Source organism: Muntiacus reevesi, chromosome 10, assembly GCF_963930625.1.
Source record: "Muntiacus reevesi chromosome 10, mMunRee1.1, whole genome shotgun sequence".
In the NCBI taxonomy this organism is placed as follows: Eukaryota; Metazoa; Chordata; class Mammalia; order Artiodactyla; family Cervidae; genus Muntiacus; species Muntiacus reevesi.
In genome coordinates, this window is record NC_089258.1 from 69,486,717 (window position 1) to 69,513,346 (window position 26,630).

The window sequence follows — 26,630 nt, forward strand, 5'->3', positions numbered from 1 at the left end:
GAGTTGATTAATGAATACATTTTTTTTGTCATATTATATCCATTTAATGAGCACATTTTTTAATCTCATGAAATTATGTTCTGTCATTTGGAAATATAAGCCAATAGTGGCAGGGTCCTAAGTCCATGCTGGGTGAGAACAATCAGAGCAGCATGCGATACTCAGCTCCTCCAAAGGCCATATTCAGTGGAATTCTGCATGGGAGCAGGGCTCTGATGCAAGCATATCTCAGCTTAGTAAAGGCTGGAGCTGAAACTTGAAGAACCAGCAATCATAATACCCTAGACTTAAAAATTCAAAATATATAAAAGTGTCAAAGGCCCAGGAAAAGTTCCCACAGGTCAGAAATAATCAGCCCTGAATAGGTTTCTTTTCACTTTGTTTCAGCCAGAAAGGAGACATGTAAAACCCCTGTATGTGGTTGGAGATTTTAAGAGATTTATGTTTCATCTGCAAACACTTTATCACTTTTGCTCTCTTTCTATTTATTTTTCCTAGCATTTCATAAATATTGGTGAAATAGCAAAGATATGATACTAATCTTTCCCTTTGTAAGGCTCATTTTAACTACTTCCTCTGTGAATTTGGGAATTTGCATTATACATTCACTCTTTTTAGAGTTCTTCGTTTATAATTCTTTTAAAGTGTCTTATAATAATCTTTTGGTAAAAATTAGCATTGTTTCCCTTCATTTTATGTTATTCTTTTGTAAAAGACGCATCTGTGACTTAAAACATATGACTACTTTGCTAAATGAGTGTCCTATTACACATAAGTGACAGGTTGTAGGAGAGAAGAGCTTCAAATTTGCAAAAGTCAGTAGGACTATCTTGTTCCTCCTTTACACAGCATCAGCAAAAAAGTAAATGGATTGTTTAGGACAAACCTTAATGATTTCTCTCTGAATTGCCAGCTGCTGGTGACCCTATTTTGCAGACAGTTTTGTCAAATACTATAAAAAGTATAACTGTTATACCAACCACTTTACTGAATTAAGTCCCATCCATTCCAATTTAATATAAAAATGAGAGAAACAAAAATATAAAGTCTAATGAATAATTACAGTAAAGAAAATAAAGAAAACTTTCTGGAAAACAGTCTTAAATAGTAATATACATTTCAAATCATAGTAATAGCAAACCTTTATTGAAAGCTCACTGCATGCCAGGCACTGTACAAGGTAATTTACATGGTTCATGGTTCTCATAAAACCTTCTTGCATTTCTCAGATGATGAAACTGATGTATTTTGTCTAATGTTTCTCAAGCAAGATTCAAACCCAGGCAGTACGCTAGCCTTTTGTAACACATGACATTTTGTTGCCTTTAAAAAAAAATAAAGAAGACTTTAATATTGAAAAGAATGAGATTCTGTGAATGGGGGGGAAAGTTGTCAGTGATACAAAGTGGATTGAGAGTATGTGTAGTAGATGAAAGTAAATGCATTGCCTTGAACCAGCTGAGCCCATGTAATCTTTATGTTACCCATCAAAGGTTGGTGAAGGGAAATGAAAAGAACACAGACGTTGGATGGAATCACGTCCTTAAGTCTAAATACAGTGCTGTTAATTACTGTGTATTCCTCGGCAAGTGATTCAATGTCCTTAAGACTCAGTTACTGTGTCAGTATAATCACGTTTATCTTAAACTATACTGAGAAGCCTAATATGAACAAATGAACGTGAATTGTTTAGCACTTAGATGGTCTCCCCTATAGACAGAAGATGGCCAGTATCTGAACAATGCACGTGTCTCTGAAGAAAATAGAAACGAAGGGAGTCCTTCCATTTTATTTGAGCAACATAAGAAATTATCCTTATTGTTGGAGCAGGAAGGGATTAATGATTTTTCAGTCTAAATCATAATGCTGGAAGTTCTATGCCAAGAAATCACTGTCTGTTCCAAAATAATATATATTCTCAGCTAAGACTGCACTGGAAAGGATCTTATCCAGGAAGTCCTCTTTGAAATCTCTGAATGAAATGAACAATTCAATCTTTAATTTGGCACCTAAAAGAGCTAGCTGAAGGAAGAATGCCTTTTGTCTGCATAAACATTTCTGTTATAATGAGATTTACAGCATGTTCCCTGGGAGATAGCTTGGTGCTCTGGATTGAATAGATTGGACCAGGTCTACTGGTCCATTCGTGAGCTTCAGAGTTACGGTTCTTACTTCCCCCTTCATCTATAACTGACTGACCTACTCTAAATGTAGACAGAACTGCCCGAAACTTGGCTAAATGATTCTCAGTTGGGAAAAAATGGCATTCCAACTTTAGATCTTTTTTGGTACCAAATGTGAACTCTGTCCTGTGACGGTTGAAGAGCTACTTCTGATTGAATGCAAACTGTGTTTCCAGATTTTTATAAACATGGTCTTTCCAAGGATGTGGTAACTCTGTGTCTTGCGGAGAATGACAAATTGCCATACTCTTTGGCAATAAAAGAAATCTTTCAATGGAGATTACCCAACTGGTGTTACTTCCACTTTCCTGATTGCCTGGAGAGTTAGTTACAGATTTTTAGGGCAATATAGGGACTCGGAAAAGAGTCGGGGCTCATATGTCGCAGTATTCATATTCTTACTTCATGCTCAGTTCTTTCATTTCCTATGTGAATATGTCTTGCATTTTCCCTTACAACTTTCCCTTGTACTCCCTGCAACTGTAAAATCATTCCTCAGCTCTGCCTTTCTAAAGGCATTCAGTGTCCCTCACTGCATTCCACTACTTGATAAAACGTTTCACCAAGCTTATAAGTAAATTGTCTTTAACCTTTTGTATTCCACTGAAATTAATCTGTTACAAAATTATCCTTTTGACCCATACAAATATGTGTGTACTGTGTATATATAAATAACTGATCCTTGTATCATACTTTAAATTTTAGAAGGTATATTTTCATATATTGAGTCATTTATTCACACAATAATTCAATAATTCGATGACCTAGATTTCATCCCATTTGTCAGATAAGGAACTTGAGACTCAGAAATTTCTGACATATCCAAATTCAAAAACTACATAAGTGGTAAAATAGAAATTTAAACCTGAATCATCTGATTTAAATCATGTTGTTGTTTTTTTTTTAATTATAAGGTCTTAGAGGATCCATGCAACTACCTTGAACTTCTTTTTTTTTAATAGTTAAAAGTTTTAAATTTTTATTGAGGTAGTTTCAATTGTACAGCAAAGTGAATCTGTTGTACGTATACATATATGCAACTTTTGTTTAGATTCTTTTCCCATATAGATCATTACAGAGTATTGAGAAGTGTTAAGTGCTATACAGTAGATCCTTATCAGTTATCTCTTTTATATATAGTAGTGTGTATGTCATTCCCAGCCTTCCAGTTTATCCCTCCCAATCCCTTACCCCTTGATAACTGTAAGTTTATTTTCTACACCTGTATCTCCATTTCGGTTTTGTAGATAAATTCTCTTATACTCTTTTTTTAGATTCCACATGTAAGTAATATCATATGATATTTGTCTTTCTCTGTCTGACTAACTTCTCTTAGTATGACAGTCTCTAAGTCTATCCATGGAGCTTGAACTTCTTAAAAAAAAGGAAAAAAGAGAGCTTCTTTAAAAAAGCATCAAAATGGAGTTTAGCTATATAATCACACTTATACCAGTTATCTCAGAGTCAGCCTTTTGGTGAAATAATAATACTCTCTACAATCTCCTATATAGTGAAATGGACAGGAAAGCCCTGAGTTACTAGCAACATAATTCGAAGTTTTAATGCTCTAAAAAGAGGCAGAAAACAGCCTAGAATCATTCCAATGACCTGGTCTTTGACTTTGTTAGATTGAGAATTTATCTGTTTCAAAACATTGCTATTTACAGAGGTGGAAATAAGAGCCATTGTGCTAATAGGAATCAGATTTTCAACAAACAGGGAAATCTTCCCCAATGGTCGTTGATGTTGGGGGTAGATGTGTGACCTTATTCTAGCCTGTGTTTAGCCTATTCTTGCTTGTCATGTGAAAGTCGCTCAGTCGTGTCCGACTCTTTACAACCCCATGGACTATACAGTCCATGGAATTTTCCAGGCCAGAATACTAGAGTGGGTAGCCTATCCCTTCTCCAGCAGATCTTCCTGACCCAGGAATCAAACCTGGGTCTCCTGCATTGCAGGCAGATTCTTTATCAACTGAGCTATCAGGGAAGCCTTGTATAATGTCATAAATCCTAGATATCATTTGTATGATAGCTATATTTGTTAGTAGAAAATTATCAGCTCCAAAGCAATTATTTTCCTTTATTTCATTCTTTGGGGGGCTTTTTATTAGAATAGTCCCTTGAACATTAGAAAAGATCCTCCATCTTTTTGTATCTCAGCTGGGAGAGGGAAGGACACCTCTATTTTTCTTGCTTTTAGAGAAGAATTAAAGCTATAATTAAGTGTTTTTAATCATTAGGAATAGAGCAGTGAGGTGGATTATATATAAGAATTAAAAGAAAATCAAGTGGTGACATGAAGACAAGAAGATAGAGTCAGAGAGGCACAAAGAAAGCATCTAGGAAAACAGAGCTAGCAGAATTTTGATGTTTGCTTATCAAAGTAAATGTGATGAACTTGGTGGATTTCTTCAGCCTTTTCCCAAGATATCTAGGGATCTTTTAAAAATGGGAGTAGAGGCCCATCTATTATTAAAAGACCTGCATGCTATAGGAAACAGCACCCCTACCCCTCAAAAAAGAGGACTAGGTACAGGAAGGGTTGAAGAACAATGTCATAAAGCAGTAAGAAATACGGATGGTGATTCAGTTAGGAGTTTCTCAACTGCAGGTGATAGAAATTTAACTGCAAAGAGCTTAAATATACACGGAGTGTACTAGCGCATAAAACTGGCCCAGTTTGGTCCAGTGGCTCAAATGATGCAATATTATGGTTCCTCAGTCTCTATGTTTTGCTTCTCTACATATGTTAACTTTGTTCTTAGTGGGTTTTCTCTGTCTGATAGGAGAATAGCTGTCATATCTTGAAGCCTCTTTCCTCTTGGTTGATAATCTAAGAAGAAGAGAAAATCCACTTCTTATCCGAACACCAGATTTTAAGGAAGAATCTGATTGGCTCTGCTTGCATCATATACTTACCCCTAAAATAATGACTGTATCCCAAGGATACAGTATCCCAAGGAGATTAATGACTCCAGTTGGGTAGGGGTTGGTCAGATATCCCCCGCTGTGTGTGTGTGGATTAGTGGGACAGATGGGCTCGGTCCCTTGGGAACTAACTGCATGCTGTGGGTTCATTACAGAGAGGAGGGTTCTGTACCTAAACAAGGGGAAGTGGACTGGCCAGGCAAAACCAACATGGTCCTCTATAGTGGATGAGCAGACAAATTTAGAAGAGTCAGGAAATAGGGCTCACAGAGAATTTTAAAGGAAAGTTAGCAATAAATGTTGTTGAAAATTATTTAATTGGGCAGACAAAATGAAAGCAAATTTACCATTGTAAAGAAAATAAAGAGTTAGAAAATTGAAGACAACAGAAATATCATTTTTGAAGGACTCTTTATTAGCACCTAAGAGCTGACTATCATCATTCTTAGGAATGCCCTCTTTTAATGTCAAAACTTTTTTAGCCTCTTCTGAAGAAAGTAGAAAAGAGTAGAAAAATGTGTTACAGTTTTCAAATCTGAGTGCATGGGAAGCATTTTCAAATCAGTAAAATGTTCAGACTTTAGAATTAAAAGCCAGAAAGTACTTCAGATTTTTTTTCAACAACCTATGATTAAGTAGATTTGGAGAAATTACTAGTTTCTTTCACTGGAGTAGTTGCATGTTGATTAGGGTATTTTTTTTTTCCCAGTAAGAAAAGAAAAAGAAGCATGCTTAGTCCATTCCATTTAAAATTGCATAGAATAGTCAGCAGGTCTTTTGAAAAGTGTGAACTCACACTGATTGAGGCTTTATCAGCCTCATAGATGTTACCACTAAAACCCAGAGGGAATAATGTCTCCAGAAGTTCATCCCACTATTCTCTGCCTTATTCTTATTATAATGCCTCTAGCCATTGCTTGGATACTTACTTCATTTCTTTAATAGAGAGGCTGGGTATACTAATCATCAAAGAAATGCTGGAATGGCGCTTTCCATTTTATCTCTGTCAGAGGTCAACAAAATCTTAAAAACCAGTAACATGGGCCGGTGTGGGCTGTAGCCTAAAGCTGTGCCCATCTTCCTTCAAGTCCATAACTGTCTCTTTTTAGGAGATTGGGTATTTAGATTGGGTTAGCTCATCAAATATGAGCTGTTGTTCTGATTTTTGCTCAGGTATTCCAGAACTTCTTCAGGCTTTGTAAAGCTTGACATGAAGAGACGGAGAAAGAAAGACTGGCTTTGTTAAATAATGCCAGTCCCAGATAAAAGGAACTTTTATCTGTAATGATAAACTGTTTCATCAGTTTTTAAGTTTTAAAAGGGATTTGGGAGCTATTAATAGTTCCATTTTAATAGTAAGAATAATAATATATAGATAGGGATAAGCTAAGTGTCTGATAAGGTCAAACAGCAAGTAAGGGGTAAGTTTACGATGCAAATTTGATGGGCCTGTTTCTACTATTTGATTCTTAGACCACTGAGGACTGACCTCCCTTTAATTAAAATAAACAAACAGTTAATAAGCCAGTTTCTACTCTGTTCCAGCACAGTGCGAGGAACTGTGATGTGTATTTCTTGGTGGAGGAGATGATTGGGAGAGGTGAATATAGAATAGTCCTGGGGCTGAAGGAGTTGGCAGTAAAGTAGAAAAGGTTATTTGTGGTTAATTGTGCTCTTTGTATGTGACAATACATATTATAACAAAGTAGAACATGGGTGCGGATTTTTAAATCAAGTTATTTTTTAAATAATATTGCTTCAGATAGAATATGTTTATTCATTCTGTGGTATGTGTTTTAAAATGAAGTATCGTTTGGGTAGTGATTTGCTTTAAATCAAATTATTTTTTAAAATAATATTGCTTCAGATAGAATATGTTCATTCACTCTGTGGTAAGTATTGTTTAAAATGAAGTATGGTTTGGGTAGTGATTTGTTTTACTGTTGTCTTTTTTTTTTTTTAATTGTCAGTTGTTGTTTCTGCCTTCATTTAAAGTTTGGTCATTTTACCAAGAAATCAGAATTCTGGCATATATCTCATTTAAAAAGATGATGAGAATCTATAATTTGCCATTAAAAGTAGGAGACTAAGATTAAGCAGCATCAGAAATTATGTCATACTATGTAGGATTCTGAAAGAAGTTTGAAGAGTTTCTAAAGAACTTAGAAATTTAACTGGGTGTTTTAGAGGAGTTTAACCACAGTGAGATTACTCTTTGATTATCAGAAACGTTTCCATAATACACAGATGGACTTACAAAGATACGTTATGTATCTAAGGAGATATTTTTTATTAGGTGGCCTAGAAATGTATATGAAAAGCTTGCAGCTTCTTGAATTTTATTTTCAGTAGGAAAATTTTGTTTTTTATGTTTATTTGCTAAAGGCCATTTAATTGATCCTAAGGTAGCAGAAATGGCAAACTTGAAAATGTATTTTAGTTATAATGGAGTGATACTCTAGTAAATTAAAATAGCAAATTAGTTAAAATTATTGCTTATTAAATATTGAAAGTAAAATTATCCTTTAAGATGATTCCTCTCTCAGTTTTCTTAAACTTCATTTCTTAAGAACAGTGATTAATTGACAAGCTTCTGTGTCATTTGATCAAGTTTTTAACTATAAATTCCCCATTTAGGAAGAAAGATATATTAACAGAATAATTTACAGGAGATAATATATAAAATGTTTTTTTATAATGTTCCGTACAATTGTTGTCTTGAATTTTTACTCAGAGATCTATTTTGTCAACCTGCAGAAATCTATGTCATTCACAAATAAGGTAACTTTGAGAACAAATCATAATTATTTGTAATTCTCAGCCTACAGAGCTATAAGAAAGAAGGAAGTGCTGCATTTATTTTTTTTAAATGCTGTAAAATCTAACATATCCTCCTTCTGATAAAATGTGCCCGGAGGAACCCACCTTGTCAGACAGGATATTTTTATGGTAAAATGTGATATTAAGGGAATATAAAGAAGAGTAACTTTACATATACCTGAGAAAAAAATTAAGTGGCCGTAATAGATTTTTTATAAATTATGTACATTTCCCTCTAGTTGACCTAGATGAGTTTTTTCCTCTTCTCTCCTTGTAGAAGCTTCTTAATTTCATGTCCCTAGTGCTCCAAAGCAGAAATACATCTTTGTTCACTCAAGCTATCTGTAAAAAAATAAACCACACAAAGAGTCCTTGGGTATGTTTTAGAATGAATAGATCATGGGGGCAGGAGAATTACCTTGTATGTGCAAATGAGGCTGTGTGAAAGCAAGATAAGCTTTAGAAAGAAAATAGGTGGCTCAAGGGCGCATAAGCGGTTTGTTCGAGCCTTTAAAAATGTCTTTACAGTTCAGGTAAAGGGAACCGAGATTTAAAATTGTTAAGCTTTGTGCAAAAATAGAAATGAAACATCACATCCACTCCATGTGCACACATAGAAACAAGTATCATGGCAAATTTTTCTGCCTTTTTTTTTTTTTTAAGTTTCTAGAATGTTGGCTATGACCTTTTGGATAAAAAGGGCATCAAGGATAAGTCTAACTGAAGCTTCTGGTAGAGTGAGACTTCATGAAGAATAGGGTCAGCTATATTCTACATAATTTTTAAAATGTCATTCTCCCCCTTCTTTTTAGAAGAGGTGGAGACCTGGGTATATTTTATTAAAGAATGAAAAAAAGAAAAAGAAAATAAGAATGAAGAAGAAGAAAAAAAAAACATTTGCGTGTTTTAAAAACACACAAACTATCCCAAAACTTCATGATTTTATGAAAGGCAAATTTTGGACATTTTTAGGCAGTCTCTTTAATAAAAAATGTTTTTAATAAAACAAGTCTTTAAGTGTCCGAAAAAAATGATTTGTAATTGTAAGAGAAAAAAAGTCTTTTTCTAATTGAAGCGTAAAAGTGAACTCTATATTTTGTTGTACCCAGATGTTAGATCTATCTTCCAATGCCCAGTCTTACTATCTTGGTGACTTCCTTGCTCTTGCTTCGGACAATAAGCTTGCCACTTTTAATTGTCACAGGTGTCTACATCACTTCCCAAACTGGAATGTAAGGTCCTGAATGAAGAAATTTTGGTGTATGTTTCCATTCCCATAACATACCACTATGCTGATTCCTAGGAAGTATTTATTAAATGGATATGATCATTAATAATGATCATTAATAGATTTTTTTCTAGTTAGATTGTCACAGTTTCTAAAAGTTGTACATAGGTGTAATTATTGGAAAACCACCTAACCTTCAATCATGAAAAGTATATTTAAATATTTAAATACTTTTAAATATTTAAAAATCAAGGTTGAAAACATTCACATTGACAGATCATCACATTGACTTCAGTCATAGATTAAAGGTTTCTTCCATCTATGACCACTTTTCTACATGGTGATTTATAAAACTGCGTCACCTTGTGCATGTGTGTGTATGTGTGTGTACGTAGTCACGTCTGACTTTTTGTAGCCCGCCAGGCTCCTCTGCCCATGCAATTTCCAAGGCAAGAATACTGGAGTGGGATGCCATTTCCTCCTCCAGGGGATCTTCCTGACCTAGGGATCGAACCCTTGTCTCTTGCATCTCCATCAACAGGCAGTTTGTTTACCACTAGAGCCACCCTGTTTCATCTTAGATGGCATTATGGCAAATTGTCTGAAAATCTACATGTGAACTGGCTGGTCGCTGTTCCTCCCTGTGGTGCTGAAGAGTCATTTGGGGGTGAGGGATTGCCATGGCATTAATAAGGTGGATTTTTCTTTTATTATCATTAAAATGGTAATAATAGCATATGATAACATTTTTTAATGAACACCTACCGTGTGTCAGGTACTTTCATCTGAGAACAGATCGTATTTGTCCCATTAGATAAGTGAAGACACTGACAGACAGGCTTAGACAACTCAGTATTTGTCAAGGTTATATTAATATCTAAATTCCACACCAGCCTCTCTGACTCCATGTCCTCTGTTCTTTCTGACCCCTGAGAGTACAGGTCGAGGTGAACGAAAAACCTTCAGAAGATTCCTTTTGTGACCTCCATCCTATGTCTCAAATCATTGCAGCTACCTTTACATACCCTCTTTTCCCCTAATGAGACCACTTGGACCAGATCAGTTCTATGGATCAGGGTTCCTGAACAAGGTACAGAAGTATATATGCACATGTATTATGATAAAAGGAGTTAAAACTGGACAGTTTTTGGCAACAAATTATATTTGTGAGATACTTCAATAACATAGACCTGATCTGATGAGGGTCATGTCCGACACTTTGTGACCCCATGGACTGTAGCCCGCCAAGCTCCTCTGGCCATGGGATTCTCCAAGCAAGAATACTGGAGTGGGTTGCCATTTCCTTCACCAGGGGATCTTCCTGACACAGGGATCGAGACCACATCTCCCTCCTGGCTGGTGGATTCTTTACCACTGTGCCACTGGTGAAGCCCATGGATAATGTAGAGGGAATACCGTATACCATTCCTCCTCCACCTAAAAAAGTATCTGTGTTGAATATTAAATATCTGAAACTCAGTTTGCTCAAGATAAGACTAAGCATAATATGTGCTATAAAGCTTCAACTACTTCATCTTTTATTTTGATGATAATTTTCAGGTTAATTTTGAGATACAGCATAAAAACCATAGCTTTTTGTTTATATATTAGAGTGATAGGGAAGGTTACTTGGTTTTAACAGTTCCTACAGTAAATTTTGTGTGTGTGTTTAGATTGACTTTTTTTGGTCCACCTTTAGGGTCTTTTTCTCCCCAGGCAAGATGGCATTCTCATCCCCTACTGCTGTTAACATTTAGCAGGCAGCCTTTTGTTGCACCGTGGTATAAACTCCCAAGTGCCTGACAATGATTAAACAGAAAATCAAACTTGAATGGCACTACCTCAAAATCGACTTAAAGTCATGACAGGTATCACTGTAGCAATATATCAGTTTTGAATACGTGAAGAATAAGAAATTGTGGTTTTTTGTTTGGGGCCAGATTTACTTTTCTCTGAAATCAAAAAGGGAAAATATACCAATTTGCCCAGAATCGCTAAAACACTGAAGTGGGGTTATAAGCAGGGTGGACTATACAAATACAGAATTGATTGTTTCTGAACTTGAAACATGATACTGTACACCATGCTTAATGTCTAGCAGTTGTAAATTTTCTCGTCTTTATACTGATTCTACTTGTTGTTGTCATTTAGTCACTAAGTCGTGTACCGCTCTTTCCAACACCAGGCTCCTCTGTCCTTCACTGTCTCCCAGAGTTTGCTCAAATTCATGTCCATTGAGTTGGTGATGCTATCCAACCATCTCATCCTTTGTCGTCCCCTTCTCCTCCTGCCTTCAATCTTTCCCAGCATCAGGGTCTCTTCCAATGAGTCAGTTCTTCGCATCAGGTGGCCAAAGTATTGGAGCTTCAGCTTCAGCAACAGTCCTTCCAATGAATGTTCAGGGTTGACTTCCTTTAGAATCGACTGGTTTATTTATTTTTTTTTTAATGTATAACTGTAATTAAAAAGCAAGCACTCGAGAAGAGACAAAGAATTAATTGGGATTACAACTCTTTCTGCATTGACTGCAAATTTTGGTCATCCGAATTGTGCTTCAGCGGTGAGCTCAGGACTCCCTGCAACCCCCAAGGCTCTTCTTTACCATTTGTTATTACTTAGCTATTTTATTTGGCAGGGATCCCTTCAATCTCATCTTCTAATGCACTGGCAAGCTTCCTGTCGCCAATAGCTTAGAGCCTACTACTGCTGGGGTAGGCAGCATAGCCGAACTTTCTAGCCTCTGCATCCTTATGAATAATGCATCTGGTTTCCTGTAACTACACGAACCCTTAGACTTTGGTAGGCATGTCACTGTTAGTCAGGGAAAAAGAGTTGGGAGATGAACAGTTGTGGAAATATTTGCAGGCAGTTATTGTCACTGATTAGAACCTGATTCCATCATATATGCATTAATCACTGGGTTAAATGCTAATGGAATGCTTAAGATATTTATAGTAGACATAAACAAGATATATAAAAAGAATATCTTTGCTGACTAAACTGTACGCTTAATTTAACATGGAAAGTGCTTGTAATATTAATCTAGGACCTTTTGAAACTCTGTCACCCATCAGTCAGTCAGTTCAGTCGCTTAGTCGTGTCCGACTCTTTGCGACCCCATGAATCGCAGCACGCCAGGCCTCCCTGTCCATCACCAGCTCCCAGAGTTTACTCAAACTCATGTCCATCCAGTCTGTGATGCCATCCAGCCATCTCATCCTCTGTCGTCCCCTTCTCCTCCTGCCCCCAATCCCTCCCAGCATCAGAGTCTTTTCCAATGAGTCAACTCTTCACATGAGGTAGCCAAAGTACTGGAGTTTCAGCTTCAGCATCAGTCTTTCCAATGAACATCCAGGACTGATCTCCTTTAGGATGGACTGATTGACTCTCCTTGCAGTCCAAGGAACTCTCCAGAGTCTTCTCCAACATCACAGTTCAAAAGCATCAATTTTTCAGCACTCAGCTTTCTCTACAGTTCAACTCTCACATCCATACATGACCACTGGAAAAACCATAGCCTTGATTAGATGGACCTTTGTTGGCAAAGTAATGTTCTGCTTTTTAATATGCTAACTAGGTTGGTCATAACTTTCCTTCCAAGGAGTAAGCATCTTTTAATTTCATGGCTACCATCACCATCTGCAGTGATTTTGGAGGCCAAAAAAAATAAAGTCTGACACTGTTTCCACTGTTTCCCCATCTATTTGCCATGAAGTGATGGGACCAGATGCCATGATCTTAGTTTTCTGAATGTTGAGCTTTAAGCCAACTTTTTCACTCTCCTCTTTCACTTTCATCAAGAGGCTTTTTAGTTCCTCTTCACTTTGTGCCGTAAGGGTGGTGTCATCTGCATATCTGAGGTTATTGCTATTTCTCCTGGCAATCTTGATTCCAGCTTGTGCTTCTTCCAGCCCAGCATTTCTCATGATGTACTCTGCACATAAGTTAAATAAGCAGGGTCACAATATACAGCCTTGACATATGCCTTTTCCCATTTGGAACCAGTCTGTTGTTCCATGTCCAGTTCTAACTGTTGCTTCCTGACCTGCATATAGGTTTCTCAAGATTAGATCTAATTTGCTTCTCATTTTAAGAACGTCTATTAGTTTGCACAGAATCATTGACTTCTTGGGTGTGTGCAGACTTGTCCTTAAGAACAATAAGGAGATGAGATATTGGGTAAAGATAATACCTGATGCTCCGGGTATCTTGATGGTGTAACACACTGTTGGATTTGAAATGAAGAAGGGAAAATACTATGTCAATGAGTTAAAAATGGGGATTTCCCTGGTAGTCCAATGGTTAAGACTCTGCCCTCCACTGCAGGAGGTGTGGGTTCAATCCCTGGTTGGGGCAGCCAAAAATTACCCAAAAACAGTTAAAAGCAAAGCAAGAAATGTACATCATACTTTTAACTTTCAAGTTGTTACTTATAAGATTAAAAATAATGTTTTATTTTTGAATACAAAAGATATTAATACTTAAACAAGAGACACTATTTTTTAAAACTGAAAACTGTTTTAGTAATGTTCTTTCAAATGCACCTTCAGGCAATGTTAATATAAAATAAGAAAGTTTCACCCCAGTATATATCCTTCTCTTCATTGAATATGCTGTCACTGGACATTCACACTCTGACAATGTTTAGTTTATAAACACTTATAAAATTATGTTATAAGAATAAAATGTTTAAATTGAATTAGATGTTGAATAAGTGGATTTTTCTATACATTTTCATCAGAATTAATTGAAAAAAAGGAAAGTCATGTTTCAAATTTGATAAAGGAAATTAATTCTGATAATTTTATTGTTGGTTTCTTTAATAATCATTCATATTTGAAGAGCTGATATATTTATGAGGATAACTACTTATAACTTTACTAGTAAAACTTACTTGGTCATCTTTAGTCTTGCCAGGTTAGTGATTTTGCAGAAAGCAGGTAGTTATCAGAACTAATGTTAGTCAAAATGTTTAATACTTATTTCTTCAAATCATGTTGAACTTCCTTATTGATTACACTATCTTCTACAAGCAACCAATTTTTTAATCAAAGCATCAGATCTCTATCTGTATGTATGTAATATAGCTTTTTGTTCTTTTTGATGTTTATATTTTGAAATGTCAGAATTTCTATGAATTTAAAACATTTCCTGAATAATTCAGGAAACCTGTCTACCTAAACTTAAAACTGCATTGGCATCATCAGTAAATAAGAAGTCTTCATCAAGAAAAGGGATGTCCCTGGCGGTTCAGTAGTTAAAAGACTCCACGCTTCCAATGCAGCGGGGCATGGTTTCAGTCTCTGGTCGGGGAACTAAGATCCCACATGCTAAATGGTGTCACCCCCCCCCAAAAAAAATAATAAAATGTATTAATATTTTTTTAATTTTACTCTACCAGAAACAATCAAGCAAAAAACTTTTTAAAAGAGCTTTAAACAAAAATCAACCCACCATCAAAAACCAGTTGGTTTTGGTGGGTGTTTTGTTTTGATATTAATAGTGACTGAGAATGAGAAAGATGGATTATGTTTTTCTAATAACATAATTGTCACAATAATTCCAGAGCCTCTAGGGCGTGGTGCTTTCTGGAAGTGAATTTCTGCATTTTTCTTCCAACACTGACTCTTCAGAGGTAATCGCTTTCATAACTGGGTCCTAAGTGAAGGAAAATCTCAGAAACTCAGGTGTGGTTATACAATAAATAGTATTTCTTGCTAGGCTCTTTTTTTTTTTTTTTTTCCTTTTAATCACTCCACAATGTGTCTGCCACACAAATAGAATCTATTCTAAGACTGCGGACTGTCACTTCTGCAGTATTTGCATTCGTGCCAGACTGGGATTAAGAAAACGAAGTCCCTTTTTAGAATATAACACCTTGGAAGCAGGAACCGCTGCAGTCTCTTCCCTCCTCTCAGTTTTGGGGGGTTCTTGCACATATGGTGGTGTTCAGTCGCTAAGTCGTGTCCGTGACTCTTTGTGACCCCATAGAATGTACTAGGCACTTACCAAACAGTTACTGAATGAATGAATGAAATTCCCAAAGGCAGTAGGGACAAATCAGTCTAGAACAGATCTGGAAAATCTGAGAAAGAGCTCACATTTTAAGAAATACATGGGAAATCTTGTTGATGTATGACAGAAACCCACAAAATTCTCTAAAGCAATGATCCTTCAATTAAAAATAGAAATAAAGTGGCCAAAAAAGAGAGAAATATATGGGAAATCTATGGCAGAAGAGTCATTAACGACGAAAGTTTCCCTTTTCAGTTTAATATGAATAATTTTGAACTTGCTGTAAATGCACCATGTTTTCAAATACTGATTTAATTTCTCCCAAGTAGTCATTGAAAGAGAGAAATTAAACTTTCCTGCTGAACTCTGGGTTTATGGCATATCTTCTTCTCTCATCTTATTCACAGAAGAAATAGGCAGCAGAGGGGGCATCATGCTGTTCAGTAGGTTAAAGTTCTTAGATTCATGGGCTTCCTGGAAACATCATCTGAAGGGGTGGTTTTCATCATGGCCAGAGTCAAGCCACACAGCATAATGAAATGGATCCCCTGATGCTGCAGATTAAATTCTAGTGCTGGAAAAAAGTGCACTGATCTGAGAAGTAAATCTGAAGTGGAAGCTGTGATATGCATGTGAACTTTCACCTTCTCATTATCTCATTTGTTCTTGTTTTCTTCTCTTCCTCCTATCCCCACTTCAGTCTTGTTTGAGTTCAAGTTCTGCAGAGCTCAACAGAAAATAGTTTCTTATATCATCAATGACTTTTTAGATTTATTTTTTATTGAACTATAGTTGATATATAAATTATAGACACACAATATAGAGAGTCACAATTTTTAAAGGTTATACTCCCTTAATAATTATTATAAAATAATTGCTATGTTCTTCTATATTCCCCGTGTTGTACAGTATACCCTTATAGCTTATTTTACACATAATAATTTGTACCTCTTAGTCTTCCTACCCCTGTATATCCCCTCTCACACTGGTAACTGCTAATTTGTTCTCTGTAGCTATGAGTCTGCCTCTTTTTTATATTGTGCATTTTTTATGTTTATTTGTTTATTGTGTTTTTTAGATTCTGCATATAAGGCATATCAGACAGTATTTGTCTTTCTCTGTCTGACTTATTTCACTTGGCATGTGTACCCTCCAATGACTGTTTTAAAGTCTTCTTCCATTGGTTGCACTTTCCAAGTGTAATTCTCAAGAGGAGACAATGATTGACAATCCTGAGAGTATGGATAGTAAATAAGGAAGGACTGATGGTATATACGACTTGCCACAATATCTGACCTGCTTCTGTTTTTTACAGTTAGCCTTCTCTTCTGTTTTCCAAGGTGACTCAGACCTTACCACTCTCAAAATTTGAATCATGTCCTCTCTCTCAGCAGATAACCTCACTTACTCCTTCAAAGAAGAGAGAGATTATGGGATGGAACTTCTTTTACCTTCTTGCCACCCAATCTGTAAGCCTCAGCATAATGCCAGGCACATAACTGGCCACTTAGTAAACAATTTTTTGGATGGATGGGTGGGTGGATAGGTAGGTAAATTAACATATATTGTGGGGCTTTAGGAATGTAAGTTCCTTTCATTATATAAAATACAGTGACCTTAAAATTTGAAATCTGCTTTTGAGAAGCCGGTCATCCCGAGGTTTTCCATTTTTTACCCGCCAGACTGAGAAAAGAAGTTAGTTTAAATGCTGAGCAGCAAATTTCCTAATCACTTGCTGTATGCTGGCAGAATTACAGTAATATCATTTCAAGTTGGATAACTCAAGCATTTAGCCCTGATTTTTGACAGCATACATATCACTAAAATAATAATTTCTGTACCCATTTTTTTTTTCCCAGCAGAGGTTATTTTAAAACCTCCTGTCTCCAGGAGTACAGCTAGTTCTAAGCTTCAGATGCTTAAAAATGTTTTCCCTTCTCTTGCATTTTTTTTTTCCATCTTAGAGATCTCTCTCTACTGTTCTGCATCACCCAGTGCTTAGGTAGCTTAAAAAATCCTTAAGTAGTAGTACATATCTCAATAGATTCTTTGGTATTAAGAGGTATGAATGCTTAACAATAATTTAACTTTAGATAGACCCATACAAGGGGCTTCCCCAATGGCTCAGCCGGTAAAACATTCACCTGTAATGCAGGAGACACAGGAGATGCAGGTTCAATCCCTGGGTTGGGAAGGTCCCCTGGAGAAGGGAATGGCAACCCACTCCCCAGTATTCTTGCTTGGAAAATCCCATGGACAGACGAGCCTGGCAGGCTACAGTCCATAGGTTCGCAAAGAGTAGGACATGACTGAAGTGACCTAGCATGCAAACCCAGACAAAAGCTGGAGTCTTTGTGAATATAGGGAAGGCTGACGGGGATCCCATTGGGCATGGGTACGTTTTGGGTGCCTTTAGCATCCATCAGTGATAGACTATGGCAAACATTTGGAAGGACGTGGTGATAGAAGAAAAGATGGGACTACATCCAGGTATTTAACCTGGGGTTAAGGAGGCTTAACCTGAGGATGGACTGTTTGTCTGACCTCTAGTGACAGAGTCCTGGCAAAGCCTCGGGGAAGAATTTTTGAGAAGCACTTCAAAAGATTTATGTTTCATTTGAGAAGCCTGTCTAAAAGCCCTTTGAACCATTTAAGTTAAGCTTTCCCTTCTTACAGGAGGTATGTGAGGACAGAAAGAAGCATATGGTTGAAACTCTCTGCACTGCAGTGTTACGTAAAAGAAGTACTTTTCCTGCTAGGTTAAATTGCTGTCAGTGACATGATTTAGTTAAATACAGATGCTTTTAGAGGGGCTTTGTACTGCATCATAAATATTTAATAGTTTTATAAAATTTCTGTATGCCGAACTGGAAGGGAGATACAGCAGTGGAGAAATTCAACTTCTGCATCAAAGCCTTTGACCTTAACATGTCCACTGACCAGATGACCTTTGAAAAAGATATCTTCAGGATGGGAGTGTCATTAACAATAAAAGGATTCTTTTTTTTCCCCCCAACAAAATGAAGCTTACTGTCCAGCCCTTCTGATTTTGTCAGTAGAATGAACATGATTTCCCTGTTCACATTATTCATAGATGTTTGAATTCCCTAGTGATTAAAGAATCACATTAGGCAAAATCTCTTCTCAATAAAGGAATGGTGATGGTATGGAAGGGGGGGAGTCAGGAAGAGCTCTTAGATTTTCTGTAGCAGCTAATGGTTTGTCATAGAAAGATACTCCTTTGACATTAGATAATGATTCAAATTGTGTGACTTATATTCTTGATATAATTTTGGAATTCATCTTAAAGTAAGTGTGGTAGGGGAGAGTAGGTGGGGAGGGCTTATGCAGTGGAGAAAAGAAAATAATTCAGTGAAGGTTACTGAATGTGAGATTGGTAGATTATTTTGTTTTCTTTGGCATCAGCTTACAAGGTTTATGGGCGTCCCTGATAGTTCAGTTGGTAAAGAATCCACCTGCACTGCAGGAGACCCGAGTTCAATTCCTAAGTCGGGAAGATCCGCTGGAGAAGGGATAGGCTACCCACTCTAGTATTCTTGGGCTTCCCTTGTGGCTCAGCTGGTAAAGAACCCGCCTTCAATGCGGGAGACCTGGGTTTGATCTCTGGGTTGGGAAGATCCCCTGGAGAAGCGAATGGCTACCCACTCCAGCATTCTGGTCTGAAGAATTCCATGGATTGTATAGTCCATGGGGTCACAAAGAGTCGGACATGACTGAGTGACTTTCACTTTCACTATAAAGTTTTATAATAAAACATACTACATATGTAGTGGTCAAAAATAGCCATGAAAAAATCTTTTTAAGTTTTTCTAGCATTTTTATTATGAAAATTTGAAACATATAGAAAAGTTGAATGACTTGTGAGCAATGGATGCTGTATCTCTAGATTTTACAGTTAACTTCTGCCATAGTTGCTTTGTCAAATGTGTATCCATTTACCTATCAGTCAACTTTTTATTTATGATGCAATTTGAAACAAGTTGCATTTGTGAATGCATCTTGTCCCCAAATATCCCAGCATGAATGATGTACATGTTTAATTGCTTTATTTAAAATAATATATGTTTGATGGGTTATGTCAACAAATAGAACACGTGTTTCCCTGGAATAAGTCATCATATTTGGACCTGAGATTTTCTAGTCATCGCATTTCAGATTTTAACTCAGTCATCAGAAGCCATCCTTTTCCTATTTCTGACGATCACTCCTTCCCCTGTCCCAGATTTCCAATTCTCCAGATTAAAAGAAGATGTAACCCTGGCTCACCAATTCTCAGATATTGACAACATTTGACATTGTATGTGTTTCAATCATTTCAGTAATACTGGACTGAACTCTATTTTTTAAAAAGATTTTCTTTTGATGTGGACCATTTTTGAAGTCTCTATTGAATTTGTTACAGTATCGCTTCTGTTTTATGTTTTGGTTTTTTGGACACAAAGCATGCAGGATTTAAGCTCCCCGACCAGGGATCTAACCTGCACCCTCTGCTTTGGAAGGTGATAGTTTAACCATTGGACCACCAGGGAGTCCCCTGATCGCTATTTTGGGGTGATAGTCTTCTTTCCTGAAGATGAGCTCCATTTTATTCACTAGAGTCTCTTTATACCTTCCCATGTAAGTGATTAGAGCCTACATTTTGCCTACATTCTGCATTCTACATCCCTTAGTGATGAAATGTTAATAACCAAGTCTAAATATGAATATTGGCTTCTTAATAACTTCCAGAAAAAGGGTCGGAATATTCAGTAGAGTTGTGACCAAAAGTGGTCAGAGGAGCATTAAAAAGATTAAACGTTCAAGTAGAAACAGTCACAGTAAAAGTTCATGTAAGATATTGCTATAGGGATAACTGATGGCAGTAGTGACAAAATCTGAACCATTCACTTTATGGCAGTTACTCAAGGGTATCTATATGGTTAGTGTGAAACTAAAAAGCTTCCCTTTGCAGGAATGAGTTGAAAGGGGAGGAGCAATATCCCTGACTTCTAGTCTTGTCTCTGAAATTAATGTTGGTGCTCCAGGCAGATTATTTTTTATCTCCGGAGATCTTTTCTGTGTAAGATAAAACTCATGGGTCAAGGCTGTTCCAGCTCCAACAGTCAGCCAATGAAAAATTTAAAACCTAATTATTCTCGAGATTACAGTTCATCTTTGCATTAAGCCTACATCCTTTCACTCCAGATAATTTCTGAGATAGAAAAGATACAAGTCATTCTTTTTTTTTTTTTTTTTTGTTTTTTTTTGTTTTTTGAATGTTGATTCAGCCAACTTTTTTATTTTTTTTTTTATTTTTTTATTTTTTATTTATTTATTTTTTTTAATATTATTTTATTAGTTGGAGGCCAATCACTTTACAACATTTCAGTGGGTCTTGTCATACATTGACATGAATCAGCCATATAGTTACACGTATTCCCCATCCCGATCCCCCCTCCCACCTCCCTCCCCACCCGACTCCTCAGGGTCCTCCCAGTGCACCAGGCCCGAGCACCCATCCCATGCATCCCACCTGGGCTGGTGGTCCGCTTCACCATAGATAATATACATGCTGTTCTTTCAAAACATCCCACCCTCACGTTCTCCCCCAGAGTTCAAAAGTCTGTTCTGTACTTCTGTGTCTCTTTTTCTGTTTTGCATATAGGGTTATCGCCACCATCTATCTAAATTCCGTATATATGTGTTAGTACAAGTCATTCTTAAACCAATCTAACAATACATGGTGTGGTGTGATTTATGACAGAAAGTTTTGAATTGGAGTTCCAATCATAAGATATTTTTGTCTTACGATTTTCAAATTCATATTTTGAAAGTAATAAAAATTGTCCCACAATGCAGAAAAGTTTCCACCCCTTGAACTGAGAAACTGCAGAATATATGGAGCTGGCATCTGATTTTAAATGGAATACTTCTGCTTGTAAGAGTATCATAAGACTTATGACCTTACAGCAGAATCGCCAGTTAGATGGCTCACTGGAATGCCAGATCAGTTCTAGAAAATGCGTATATTTTTATCCCTCTTTTTTTTCTCTTTGGCACAACTTTGCATTTTCATTTTAATCAGCAAAAAGGAGAGAGAACTGTGTAGACTCTATGGAAAATGTATATTTTTAAGATGTTTCCTCTGGCTGAAGTCTTCTCAGATGTACAGGTTTGGGTTGTATTGAAAAGTAGAACAATTCAGATCATTCCTTTCCCAAGCTTCCTTTATTTCAGGTAAACTGAGGTTTTATTTTAAACATGGCTTTTTGTGACATTTCAGAGTCTCTTGAATAGATGGAACTCTTCATAACCACCTTCACATGTGGACCATCTTGTGCTTAACAGTTTCTGTTTGAAACAGAAGATTTAAAAAACAAATTAACAGATTGCTAGGGCATTTGTAAAGGTGATGTACTCAATGCATTTTTTTTTTTTTTAATTCCTCTGGAGATCAGTCGGCTGATCAGCAACTCAACTATAAACAAATAGCTAGTGCCTGAGTATACATCAAGGTCAACAACTTCCACTTTTTGAAACTGTACTGAATTTGTATTACGTTTGCATTGATTGTCATATGTAGTTAATTATTTATTATATTTAGTTTCTCTTACTTCACCAAAACACAGCCTGTATGATTTTCCTTAAATACTATTATACCTATCCATGCACTTAGAAGTACAGATTATTTCCTGTATATTTGTGCCATTTGCCACAATACGTAAGAATAACAAAAATTCTCTGTTGACTGTGTTGCTTACTGCTGGGAGCTTGTAGTAGTGAATATGAATGAAGTGAAGCAAAGTTACCTTGTTCAAGGTAACTGATTCCACATGCATTGTCTAATGATCATGAATGACCATCCATCCATATAACCTCAGACTAGTCACTGTAAAGATGATTTTCCTTTTGGTGTTTCTTCTATCATACACAGGTAATTTAATATTATTTGCTTCATTCACACAAATAAAACTCTATATGGTGTATCCATATAGACACGACTGAGTGACTGAACTGAACTGATGATGTATCCATGTCTTTTAAGATATTTTTTCAATAGTTTTTACATCCTTCTTTCAGTTCAGTTCACTTGCTCAGTCATGTCTGACTCTTTGCGACTCCATGGACTGCAGCATTCTAGGTATCCCTGTCCATCACCAAACTCCCGGAGTCCACCCAAACCCATGTTCATTGAGTCGGTGAGGCCATCCAACCATCTCATCCTCTGTCGTCCCCTCCTCCTCCTGCCCTCAATCTTTCCCAGCATCAGAGTCTTTTCCAATGAGTCAGTTCTTCTTTGCGACTCCATGGACTGCAGCATTCTAGGTATCCCTGTCCATCACCAAACTCCCAGAGTCCACCCAAACCCATGTTCATTGAGTCGGTGATGCCATCCAACCATCTCATCCTCTGTCGTCCCCTCCTCCTCCTGCCCTCAATCTTTCCCAGCATCAGAGTCTTTTCCAATGAGTCAGTTCTTCGTATCAGGTGGCCAAAGTATTGGAGTTTCAGCTTTAGCATCAGTCCTTCCAAACTACATCCTTCTTTAGCAGTTTGCATATTGATGCATTAACTCGGTAATACTTACTTACTGGCCTCTGTGTGCAGGCATGGTCTAGGTAGTAGGGATGTGTTAATGGAAACAGACACAGGTGCTGGCCCTTTTGGAGCTCACACATTCTGGTAATGAGTTTATCACACTTTTCCTAACAAAGCACACTGTGTTGAAAATACAGATGATTCAAATACCTGCTACTGTCCACCCATTTTTTGGCTTATATTTCTAGTGTATTCTAAATATGTAAATGGAATGGTATTGAACAATGAGAAATAATATTTTAAGTATATTAAATGAGCTAGAGTTATAAGCCTTTGCTTATTTTCTCATAAAACTTTTGTATTGAAATTCTCAATGACAGATCAATTTATTATAGCCTTATTTGTGCTTTTGAGTTCCTTGGGATGTAGTATTGCATCATCAACATCAATTTAGAGTCCATAGATAATTAAGAATTGTCAGAGATTCAATGCTACACGACCCATTAGATTTTGTAGAAGAAAGAGCAATCTATACATGACAAAGTCTCATTATTTTAGTGCAGTGCACTGGAAAAACCCGTCAGATTGACTGTGTTTTCCTTTTAAAAGTAAATGTTGGGGAAGCTGAAACCATGATGAGTGTGCAGTGTAATTTTTTTTTTTTTATTGAGTTGGAATTCACCTAACATAAAATTAACCATTTTACAAGGAAGAGTTCATTGGCATTTATCACAGTGATGTGTGGTGATCTCTGTCTAGTTCCAAACTTGTCCAAGATAATATTAAAAGAAAGGTGACTTGTAAAACTAAGAAGAAAATCATTGTATATAACTAGCGATTTTACTCACAGGGAGTGAGAAAATAATGGTTTCTCTCAAAATAATCAGATTATAAGCATGGGATTTAATTTAAAAAAATTTCTGTCTATTTAAAATTCTCACATCCTCATCTTTGAGATCCTTTACTGTCTATTGAGCTGAAGCTGAAGATCATAGGAGCTAAACTTATAAAGAACAAAATGTGCCAGAGTAAATGTTTGTTACAAAATGAGGACACAGTCCCAGAGTCAGTATCAGACATTAAATACAGCTTCTCATAAAATGATTCTTACAATTAAGTCAAACTGTCTTTACTGAGATAACTTTCACTGGGTAAGAATAAGGGAGATGGACAGGGAGGCCTGGCGTGCTGCAATTCATGGGGTCGCAAAGAGTCGGACGCGACTGAACTGAACTGAACTGAAGAATAAGGGAGAATCAGTCTTGACTCACCCTCAAAGTGGGGAGAAAAATACTTGCCCAGGAAAATGAAATGGGTTTCATCTTAACGTGTTTAGCATTATGAGTAATATAGAAGAACATGGGCAAGCACATGGGTTTGGTTTGCCCTGAGGGAACTTTTCTGTTTAGTTGAAGAGAGAACTGCCGGAAAAACAGTTCAATGTTGGGTTATTCCTAACTTTCCATCTCCTACAAGAATCTATGCAAAACATAAGATTATGTAGCCTAACGTGACTTGAAGTAGCAGAGGAATTTGAGTATTTTCTATTGGATGATTTGATAGGGGGCTGCCCTGATGGCTCAGCGGGTAAAGAACCCACCTGCAGTGCAGGAGACGTGGGAGATGCAGGTTTGATCCCTGGGTCAAGAAGATCTCCTGGAGAAGGAAATGGCAATCCACTCTAGTATTCTTGCCTGAAAAATATCATGGCAGTTGAGAGTTAATATAGTTGGGGTAACAGAGCTTCCCTAGATGAAAATAAATTTGTAAAAGCCATATTTGGAAATAGTCATAAAATTTGATAAGCATGTATCTGAAGTGATCATTAGAAGATGTGAAAAAGTAGAGTGGAGTATAGAGGGTATTTTGAATAGATAGATGGACATGAAAAAAGTCTACCAATTTATTAGAGGTGCCATGATCTGTGTAATTGAATTACAATTAAAAATAAAACCAAATAAAATGTGCGTATTGAATGGCTAGCATAGCTCTGGCCTTCAAAGAAATTGCATTCTTCCCCATCCACCCTATATATGTCACATTTTAAGTAGTAACACCTGGAAAGATGTACCCCAATAAAAATAAAGAATGATGTATCTTTGACTTGGGACCATGGAAGAGTTCCATGGAGGGGCTGAGATATGAGCTGGGGGAAGATTTTCAACTGGATGGGAAGAAGCTAACAGATCCATTTGAGTACTTGGTCCTCTCATAAGAAGCAGAAAGTTTTTGGGATCCTTTTAAGTCCTGAAGCTTTCTTGTGAAAATCGTGATTAATTCATTAGCAATGAATAAATCATTATAATTTATACATAGTCATCCTCAAAGATTGCAATCCAAAAAATGAAATCACTGCTATCATCATGGTATTAGATATCACAAAGTAAATTCTATGTTTTGGCCATAAACTTACAGAGCAAGGGTAGACTTTTTCAGAAATAAATGTTTTCAGTGGGAAATAACCAATATACAGAAAAAAAAAAAAAAAGTAAAAGAGAAAGTAAGTTTACATGATATGGTCATTCTCTTTCATCTCCTGGAGCTATGCTAAATATTTCTGATAATAAAATAAATAAAAGGGATGCAGAAGCAGTAGCCTAGCCTAACTTGAGCAGAGGAATTTGAGTATTTTCTATTGGATGATATAATTGGGGGCTGCCCTGATGGCTCAGCGGGTAAAGAATCTGCCTACAGGAGACACAGGAGATGCAGGTTCAGTCCCTGGGTCAGGAAGATCCCATAGAGAAGGAAATAGCAAACCACTCCAGTATTCTTGCCTGAAAAATCCCGAAGACAGTGGAGCCTGGCGAGCTGTAGCCCAAAGGGTCGCAAAGAGTCGGACACGACTGAGCATAAGCACTCAACGTATGCACAACATGATAGGATCGTTTTCTTCATTGAAACTAGTCTAGAAAGGAGCTGGAATACTATGTATCAGAAATATAAGTGTGTTTTGACTTGGTTCTGCTGAATCTCGTTCTACATTACTGCAGAGCCTCTTGACCCAGGTTGATTTACTAACATTGACTAACTGTTGTGGTGGATTAACTGTGGTTGCAAATTCCTTGTCACTCTCTCCATTAAGATTTATCTGCCCTTTCCTTGAATCTCAGCTGGCACTGTGAGTATTTGGCCAATAGGATGCAATGGAAATAAGCCTGTAACACTTCCAAAGCCAGTCTTAAGAAGAACTGGCAGCTTGTGCTTCCTCCCTCTTGGGCTGTATCCTCCCAGAACCCAGCTGCCATGCTGTGAGAAGGCCAGGCCACATGGAGAAGCCTCATGTTGGTGCACCATCTGACAGTCCTAGCTCAGTTCCCGGCTGACATCTGGCATCAACAGCTGGTCATGTGTGTGAATCTTGACTTTTTCAGCTCAGTTACACCTCCAGTGGATTGCAGCCTTAGCTGCAGCTGGAGCAGAAGAACCACTCAGCTGAACCCAGTAATCCTGCGGGCTAGTGAGATGTAATACAGTGGTTGTTAGTTTAACAACAAATATAATGTGTTTCAGGGCAATTTGTTTCATAGCAATACGTAACTGAAATAGCTTTCCCAAGAAAATCTCAGAGCAGAGACTGGAAGAGCTCTTCTGTTTAAACTATAAACAGATCATATGTAAATAACCTATGCTTAATTCTTGCAACTTCTAAAGATCACTAGGCAGAATTTTAGAAGGCTCTTGTTTTAGAAATTCGGCACCTTTAAGTTCATTTAGCAACTACATTAAATTAAAATTAAAATGCCTATTTCATTGTTATGCTTTCTGGTTCTCTTATTTTTCCTGTTGAAGTAATAGGTAAACAATATGTAATCAGATGCCTTCTTTTGATTAAAAACAAGAAACAGTATTGTTTGGTAGAAATAGAATGAGTCAGAATTTTGCTCAAAATTGGTGCTATTGGTGCTATTGTTT

General features: G+C 36.9%; 1 protein-coding gene across 8 annotated transcripts in view; it reads left to right on the plus strand.

Moving 5' to 3' along the window:
- NRG1 (neuregulin 1) overlaps window positions 1-26,630 on the plus strand; it is a 1,100,563-nt gene that overhangs the window by 947,639 nt on the left and 126,294 nt on the right. The window lies entirely within an intron of this gene.